Source organism: Gasterosteus aculeatus, chromosome 15 (assembly GCF_964276395.1).
Source record: "Gasterosteus aculeatus chromosome 15, fGasAcu3.hap1.1, whole genome shotgun sequence".
NCBI classification, from domain to species: Eukaryota; Metazoa; Chordata; class Actinopteri; order Perciformes; family Gasterosteidae; genus Gasterosteus; species Gasterosteus aculeatus.
This window is the reverse complement of record NC_135703.1, coordinates 2,003,715-2,013,191: the sequence shown is the minus strand read 5'-3', so window position 1 is coordinate 2,013,191 and position 9,477 is coordinate 2,003,715.

Below are 9,477 nucleotides of genomic sequence, written 5' to 3'. Positions count from 1 at the left end.
CCCAGATGTCATGTGTACAGTATTGAAATAAAGAAGAGAAGAAATGAAACATGCTTGAATCACAATCATACCGGAACTTGATTCCCTTTCACACAATACAGATATAGAATATTGTGGAAAGGTCATTATATCAATCATATTTACGTTACATACTAATAAATGCAGGGATCAAAGCTGTTTTTGTGAGAATGTTATTTCTCATGGTTTTAGCAAGAGAGACATTGTTAAACATTAAGAGATGTTTAACACTAACGGATAACGTCGATCCGCCGCGGCGGCGCAGACGCTTGAAGCGCTCCACGGTGACGAGGTGATCCACCCGAGTGCAGCTTCTCTCTGTAATGCAACACTAAGCGGGTTGGATTACCAAAATCTAGCAAACACGCAGGCCGCTGGATCACAAAGTTCATTCCCCGGCCTGATGTAAATGCTCTGTGAAAGGTCTCTCATTTGCATAAGCCGGCGTGCGGAACATCGCCGCGTGCGGTTTACGGCCGCCGGCTGCGCTTTGCATAAAAAGCCGCTACGCTACCGGGCGGGGCGTAAGCGCGTCACTCGCCGGGCCGTCCTGCCCGCAGGGGGACCAGCCCGGCTTCTTTGCAGGTGTCGCGGCGGGCCCGGCGCTGCAGCCCGGAGACGGCGGGCGCCGCGCGGTGTCAACCGGAGGACGTGGGACGGGTAGACGTGTGTGCGGTCAGGTGCTTGGAGGGTTGTGCCGAAGCCTTGAGAGTGGGATTTACACTTGCTTTGGTGCATTTGTTGTTTCCAGGAGAGAAACCCGGCGCCGTTAGCACCGGCGGCGGTTCCATCGTGGAGTCCGATTAAGCTCAACAGAGCGGATATCTGGCAGGAGGAGAGAAAAAGGGGGAGGTGCGCAGACACCGTGGAACATCTCTGCTTCCTCGTGTGAGGAAAGTAGATTTGTTCCTCGTTTGTTCTTTAGAATTCGACAAAGGTCAAGTGTCACCAGTCCTGCAGAAACGGACTTCCTGGCCACTTTGGGGCAACTGTCAGCGAATTAGTGACGGAGCAACGTGATCCGTCAGTGGAGGCGTCGTCAGTACGGCACTAAATGAAACGCAGCCGGTGTGTTTGGACCAAACTGCTCCACGGTTTCCTCCATTTGGTCGCTTCGTCAGGTGATAATTCTAATTCTGTGATATTTAACAAATGATATTTAACAGCTGACAATAAGCTGCCTCGACTCGATCGTGAGCGGCTGTCTGAATAACCTTCGACCTGTGTGTGCGTTGGTGTACGGAAAAAAGAGAGAGAGAGAGAGAGAGAGAGAGCAAAATGTCAAAATATCACGAGAAAAGCGAGTTATGTAAACAAACACTGAACTACTTTTTGACTCCTAATTATAACCGACTTCGCAGCCAGAAACCAGGCTGCACCAAGCAGCTGTTCAAAAGCACAGCAGCTAATGTAGAAAGGAGCAGCCTCCGATGACCTCATCCACAACTTTTAAATAGCGGCCCACCCTCAGGGGGGGGCGGAAACGCGAGCAGCGTCACCTGTCAGCGCCGCGTGTTGGTCTGCCGGTGACACCGAGTCCTCACTGTCCACTTACAGTCACAAGAGGAGCCGCGCGTCGCTTCAGAAGGAGCCGCCGCGCGTTGACCGGCGGCGGCCCCCCCTCGCCGAAATCCCCGTGCAGCCGAGGGCTGGAAGCCGCTCGGCTGCATCTGGTTAATTGGCATCAGAAGGCGGCTCCACGGCGTCCCTGGAGCGCCAGGTGCCCGTGTTAAAAAAAAAAAATGTCAGTTTGAGAGGAAACCGAAGCGTCTGGAACGAACCTGCGGCTACTGGGAGGCTCGTCATCGGTGCAACGAAGCCGGCTGGATCCGCCTCCAGGAAGCTCACAACATGGTGTGTGTGTGTGTGTGTGTGTGTGTGTGTGTGTGTGTGTGTGTGTTGAATCACCACTCGTGAGCCGCATTCACCACTAAAGAGCAATGAGGTGCACAGAGAGAGTTTAGCAGCTATGACCCTCTCTGCCTCTGAAAGACCACCATCCCCCCCCAACCGTGACCTCCCCCCCCCCAATGGAGTCTTTTCAGTCCGTCACTGAGCTTCTGCTGCTTAAACAAAAACATCTATATTCACAAAGGGGGATGAGGTGGAACACCGGGCTTCCTGCAGAGAGAAGCTTCCCGCTGCGCTCACAGGAAGTCATTTCTGACCCATTACGATGTCGTCATATTTTCAGGATATTTTTTTTATGTGTCAGATTTTTAAGTTCTCGCCTCGTGTTGGTCAGGTCGTCATTGTGAATGTGACCCGGTGCCTCAAAAGGCAAAAACTCGTCTACCCACCAGGGTGAACAGGTGCAGAATTATTGACCAGCTGCTCACCTTTTCTAAACGGGAAAAACATTTCACAGCGAGTCCGACAATGCAAACAAAAGCAGTGTTTTTCATACAGATAAATGAAACTTTTGTATTTTATATATTATATGTAATTATTGTAAATAGACACACATCCACATTGAAAACATCTTACGTACATATTTATCATGTTAGCCGAGGTGCTACTTCACATCCGGGTCATTTTGGAGATATCAGCCTTATTACATGACACCATATGGTGGTTAGAGCAAAGAAAAAATAAATCATGACCCGGCTACTAAAAGGTAATCAGTGGTTTTGAATAGATTCATGAAGGAACTATTTTCTGTGTGCCGAACTACACCCACCTACTGTATTACGGCGCAGGAGGGAAGCTCGGCCTTGCAGAAAAAAAAACATTTTCACTGCAATCAAAAACGGTTTTCTCTCCCACTGGCTGTGGCACTGACACACACACACACACAGACACACACACACACACACACACACACACACACACACACACACACGCACACACACACACACACGCCCGCGCGCGCACACAAACGAAGGCTCGCGTCTGAGTTATCTGACAAGCAGAGCTTCATTGGAAAACCTCAAAAGGAGCTTTGAATGTAAAAATGAATGTGGCACAGCCCTCGTGCTCCGGTCCGATCCGCTTTGTTGGCTTGCCGCTCACAGGACGCCGGGCCGTGAATGAGCTCGGGGGCCAGTTTCCTCTCACCGAGCTCACACATCAGACTGGGAGTCTAACAAACAGTGTTTCAGACTACAATCACAAACTCCGCCTTCAAAACGCTTCTTTGTCTCATGATAATTTTAAAAAACAACCCGGCGAGCGAAGGGGGCGACTGTCCCACCGACTCTTTGATTTGTAGTCCAGTGTTGTGCAGGACTGCGTGTGTGTGTGTGTGCGTGCGTGTCCCTTTGTCCTTGTGCCAGATGTCGGGATGTGGTGCACAAACATCATTAGGATGCCAACGTTGAGACCTTCCACTTTCTTTTAAGGTTTTAAAAGCTGCCGCGCTGCCGGGAGGCGCCGGCGGGCTCCTGAGGGCTGCGGCGTCTGCAGCGCTCTGTTATTAACGGGATCCAGCGCAGCGAGTAATGATGCACAAACAGCAGCTATTGCCTCAGCGAGCCATCAATCAGTGGGGGGAATCCTGCTTCCTCCTCTGGACTGGGAACAACCTTCATTACCGGCACAGCGTGAGAGTGTGTGTGTGTGTGTGTGTGTGTGTGTGTGTGTGTGTGTGTTTCAACTACACCTCAGCGCCTGAATATGTGGCCATCTACCTCGTCGTTCTGTCTATGTGTTGGCTCTTTAGTGTGGTTTTGTTGTAAATATGTGTGTTTGTATCGGTGCAAATTAGTAGAAGTGTTTCTTTTTTTTGGGGGGGGGGGGTTTCATCCCCTTTGTTGTTGATCCTGCTCTCTGGCACAGGAAGAGAGAGCGAAAGGCGCCGCGATGATCAGAATAACAAAGCAGAAAGGAGAGATGAAAGCACGCGGGAGGAAGAGGAGAGAGACGAGGAAGAGGAGGAGGAGGAGGAGGAGGAGGAAGACGGGAGCAGCTGGTTCTTGTTACTCTGCTGCCCGCACACATCACTGCAGGAGCTCTCGATGTGCCTCCTGCCACACACACTGTGTGTGTGTGTGTGTAACAGCTGTAAGCATTGGGGGGGACGGAGGGGGACGGGGGGGCATATATCAGGTCACAAACTAGCTACAGATTTAATTTGGAGGAAGAACAACTTGATTATATTCTCTCCGTCTAAAGCGGCTGCCAGTGACTGAGATGGCGCAGGTGAACGCACACGAACGCACACATCGAGGGAGGGAGTGCCGTCTTCCATTTAAATTGGCAGGTAGGAATCCCCCCCCCCTCCCCCCAACAACTCCAAATCCAAGATGGCTGCTGCGTGCATCCACAGCAAGCGTTGCATGAAAGAGATGAACGCGTTGCATCGTCCCGTCAGAAGGATGCTCCAACTTAACGCAGATACTACAACTTCCTGCACAACGCGAACGACATGAAGCTCACCTGGTCAGTGGTTCCTCTCTGTTGGTCGAGCAATGCTAACTCAAGAGTTACTTATTAAGAGTTCACGTGCAGATATCATTAATGTCACACAATTTTAATACGTACTTTAAAAAGAAGCAACCTGTTAAATGCATCAGTGTTTCTTAGTTGTGTGTAAAACAATAATTGGGCCAAACAGAAACAACCTCCACCTGCGTGAGCTGCAAAGACTCGGCCAGCTCCTCGGTAATGAGACAGAATCAATCCTCGACATCGGGGCCGGCTCGGCAAAGTGACACGAGGTAAATCCCCCCCCCCCCCGGCGCGACACACTACATACTCCAGGGAGCCGGGAATGACAAACCCCACCTGAGACCTGAGGCTGACTGAGCTCACGCAGCGTTAGAACCAGCAACCCTCGGCACACAAACACGATGCTCAAACCTCACCGCCGCCGTGAAAATGATTCCCAACGCTCAAATAAAAACAGGCTTTATTATCCCGCCGCCGACAGTAATTGATGACAAACTAAAGAAAAGGATTAATTTCTCTCTCATGCAAAAGGATGACTAAGGGTTTTTGAGCAAAATATCATGAATATCACCAGAAGCCCAGAGAGGAGGACGAATGATGCAGAGCAGTGAGACAGAGACACACGCTGCCCTCTACTGGAAGACGCAGACAAGACTCACGTCCCACATGAAGTCATTGACGGGGGGGCTCGTGTGCTCTCGGGTCGGGCGGATAAAGAAACGTGCGGAGCATTGAACTGGAGATAGCGGGCGAGCCCTTTGACCCCCCCCACCCCCTGCTTCCCCTATTCGGTGTTATGCTCTCCACACACAGCGACACCAAACCACAGGAAAGGTTTCTTGTCTTTGCATTTGCAAAAGCCATAACGGGGAAGCAATGCTGACAGGGACACTTTTAACTTTCATGTGAGGGAGCGAAAAACGGTCAAATCAGCAACACGGACCCTTCCTCCTCTTCATCCTCCTCCTCCGCCTCCCCCCTTGCTGTCAATCACACACTCCTCCGAGAGGACCTGACCCACGAATGAAAAAATGAAAGAAAGAACAACAACAGTTTCATAGAAACTGAAATTTGTCGAATACACCGCTGATTAAGTGGACTGGAGCTTTAACATTCTGTGCCCCCCCCCCCCCCCCCCCAATGTGTTGCATTATGCTATGGAGCAGGAAGACCGGAGAGACACCCTGAGTGGACAAACGTTGGGTGGGACTTCCTCTCCTCCCGCCTCGCATTGTCCGCTCTTCAGCTGCTGGCAGAGTGCCGCTCGCCGTGGAGAATAACAAAATGTGTTTGTCATAAAACCACGCGCGGACGAATGAGACAAACAAAACGCTCTCACACACACACACACAGATTTATCAGCGTGCCAGTAGGTCGTAATCCAATATTTACGTCAGGGTTATCAATACATAAGTTTTTTCCAATGACATACTTAAGAGACATTCTAAAACGTTGTGAAATACTAGATATGTGAGCAGTAAAAAAACGTCTCGGAATTATTTCTAATAAAGGAGAGAGGCTGGAACGTGGCAAATGTTCGGTTGGAAACTAGAGAGGTCACCTGTTGTATTTTCTGGTGTTAAAATGTATCAGAATTCCCTTTCTAATTTATATTGTGTATTTGTGAAAACATGTCCCTTTCAGTGCTACAACCTTTCACTCAACATCTCAATGTAAATGTTTTGACCTTCAAAATGTAAACTTTTATCTCAAAATTTCTTTGCTATCATTTTTTTCCAAAATGTTCAATGCCAAGACTTTTTCTTCCAAATTACAATCCTTGGACTTTTTTTCTAATGTTATGGCTTTTGTTCCAAATTCTCTTTTTTATTTCAATGTTTTTTTCGAATTTCAATGCTATGACTTTTTTTTTCTCGAAATGTTGATGCTATGACTTTTTTTTCAACGTTTCAAAGTTGTGACTTTTTTTCCCCAAATTTCAATGTTATGGTTTTTTCAAAAAAATTGAATGCTAGGACTTTTTCTTTCAATGCTGTGACTTTCTTTATGATGTCAGGGCTAGGGCTTTTTCTCTAATTTTTGATACATGGCTTTTGTTCCAAATGATAATAGTTTCGACCTTTGAGCTTATTTTCAGAATTTTATTGCTTTGACCTTTTTTTCCAAAATGTAATTTCTTCAACTTCAAAAAAAAATAAATGACAATGCTTTGACTTTTTTTTTTGAAATATCAATGCTATCACCTTTTTTTCCAACATGTTGATGCTCTAACCTTTCCCCAGTTTTTTTCCTAAAAATATTAATGCTTTGTCCTTTTATTTAAAATGTCAATGCTATGACTCCCCCTCCTCCCCCCGCATTTTACTGGTATAACTTTTTTTCCAAATATCAATGCTTGCACTTTTCTTGCAATTTTTATGACTTTTGATTTTAATGTTTTTTTTCCGAATGTAAATTGTAGGAATTTTCCCCCCAAATTTCAATAAGACTTTTTTGTGGTAGGACTTTTTCAAAATGTCAAAGCTATGACTGCAAATCTCATTGCTTTGACTTTTTTTTAACATGTTGACACTCTAACTAATTTTTTTTGTAAAAAAAAAATGCTTTGCCTTTTTTTAAATGTCACTGCTATGACGTTTTTCCCCAAAATTTTAATTGTATAATTTTTTTCCAAATTTCAATACCAACACTTTTATTTCAGAATTTCAGGACTTTTTTCAAAATGTAAATGTTTCTTTCTAAATTTATATTGTAGGATTTATATCCCCCAAATTTCAATGCTATGACTTTTTTTCAAAATTTTGATGCTATGGCATTTTCCAAAGATAGGAACCTTAAGTTTACGCGTGTGAATGTGCACATGATGTCAACAAGATTGTTAAAAGTCCTAGCACCACATGTAAAACGTCATAACATTGAGCGCGACACACAAATGGGTCATGCATTATTAAAAAAAAATGTATTAAAATAATATCCTAAAGCCATGTTGAGCTCTAGTTGTGTTTTTGTCTAAGAAATAGTCAGGAAATGCACATTTTATCCGTGCACTCCACCAGTTTAATCCGGAAATACCGATGCATCCATTCAACAAATAAAGTGCTGCTTTACAGCCGGAAGCTCAACGTCTTCACCAGGAGCTCCTCGATTTCACTGCAGCCCCTATAATGACCACCACTTGACAATCAATCAACACTGTGTGCTGTTCCATTATATTATAATTACATATCTAGAAGTCATATTTTCTGCACACATTACTTAGAATAATAATATACTGACTAAGGAACTCCGACTGGAATCAAAATTGCAATAAACTAAGAAATAAGAATAAAGAAGGTTTTTTTGGATGCTGTTGCCTAAAGACATTTTCGAAGCGCGTTCTCTGCGGTCCTAACATGGTCACAGTGTGTTCTCCCGAGGAGGTCACCGTGTAGAGCGCCGCATCACCGGCGCCACAGATAGAAGCTCCACTCCACCCGGAACGGAACAACATGTCTGCACTCTCAAGTCCACCAGGAGCTCAGCGTGAAAGTGTCCGCCAAATGGCACCAATAAAAATAAAAAAAAACAGAAAGAAAGAGGTAATCCTAGTTAAGACGGTCCGTTACACGACGCACGCCGGGTGAAATGAGGAAAAAGTGCATGTTTGAGGACATTCAAGGTCAAAGGGATGATTTTTGCTTTTTTTGTTGAAAGGATTGGAGGCTGTAAAGCCTCTGCTCTGCAGCGACCAATTAAAAGAAAGACAAGATAAGGAAAGTAAGGGTCGAAAGGCTAACGGGGTCCTTGATTTCATCGTTATGTGGTAAAAAAAAAGAGAAAAGAAAACCTACAGAAAGCCTTCGGTATGAAGCAAAACCTCTTTACAACATTATGATTGTCCAACAATCACCTCCTCTAGTTAACCGATTAACCGTATGCTACTGTCAAATTTAAGAAAAGTTCAAAATGCCCTCCCATTTTTGTGTGTTAAATACAACGACTTTTGTTGTTTTACTTTTGTTTATGGGAATAACGTGAGACAAAGCAGCAAATCTTTACTCTCGAGAAGATTTGGAAGTTCACTGGATAAATTATTTGAATGATGGCTTGATTCTGCCATCGTTGTGTATCATTTTTTTGCCGAGGCAGTAATCGATAAATTGATGAAATCATCGGGTGACCACCGACTTCTACCATCTTCTACCTTCTTTCCCTTCTACACATATTCAAAGAGGCCCAAACACGAGCCTGAGAAACCGCGGAGGAAGCTTTCCAGATTCCACACTTGGCTGTTTGTTCCACTCAGAGCTCTTTGTTGACACGTGTTTGCCCACCGGGGACAGTGTTTACTGGTGGCCTCAACATCTGCTCCATCCATCCATCCCGAGCTCTGAGCTCTGCCCTGTTCCTCGCACACCTCCTGGAGCTTCGCAAACCTAAATCAACGAGATGCCCACGGACTGAGGAACACCTGTGACTCCACTGATGCCGTAGATGTCGTAGTTGGCATGTTTAACCGATACTAACTGAATGGAAGAGTTGGGAACCATCAGCCTGAAAACAATTCAAACAAAGTGAAACTTCTCAAGTCTCCTTCAGATCGGCTCGATTCCCTCTGGAGTAAATTTGCCTCCTCTGGTGCATTTTGTGTTCCTCTCTCTCTCTCTCCATCTTTCTTTATGCCTCGTCTCTCTGACTGTAACGACACACGAGGAGCGAAAAGCACGTTCTTACCTGCCGTGCGTGGGTCCCCCGACCCCCCCGACGCCCCCGGCCCCTCCGCGTCGTCCTCAGCACGCTCCATGACGCCTCTGATAACGTCGCGTCCTTCCTCTCGCCGGCTTTTCCGCGGGTTTTGGTTCCCGGGAAACGAGTAGCGAAGGAGAGAAGGGAGAAGAACGCCGCCGCGTCTGTGTCGCGTGCTCGCGGCGATAAATGAAACGCGTGTTGAAAGTGGCGCCGCGGTCATCCTCAGGTGGCCGCGCGCACGGTGCCTGCAGCGTGACCCCGCCCACCGGCACGGAGGCTACAAAGTGTCCACGTGCAGCGGTGACGTAGTCAAGGTGCGCTCCACGTGCTTTGACCGACCACGGAGGGGAAAGAAGAAGCTAACGTGGCTTCACTTTGTGT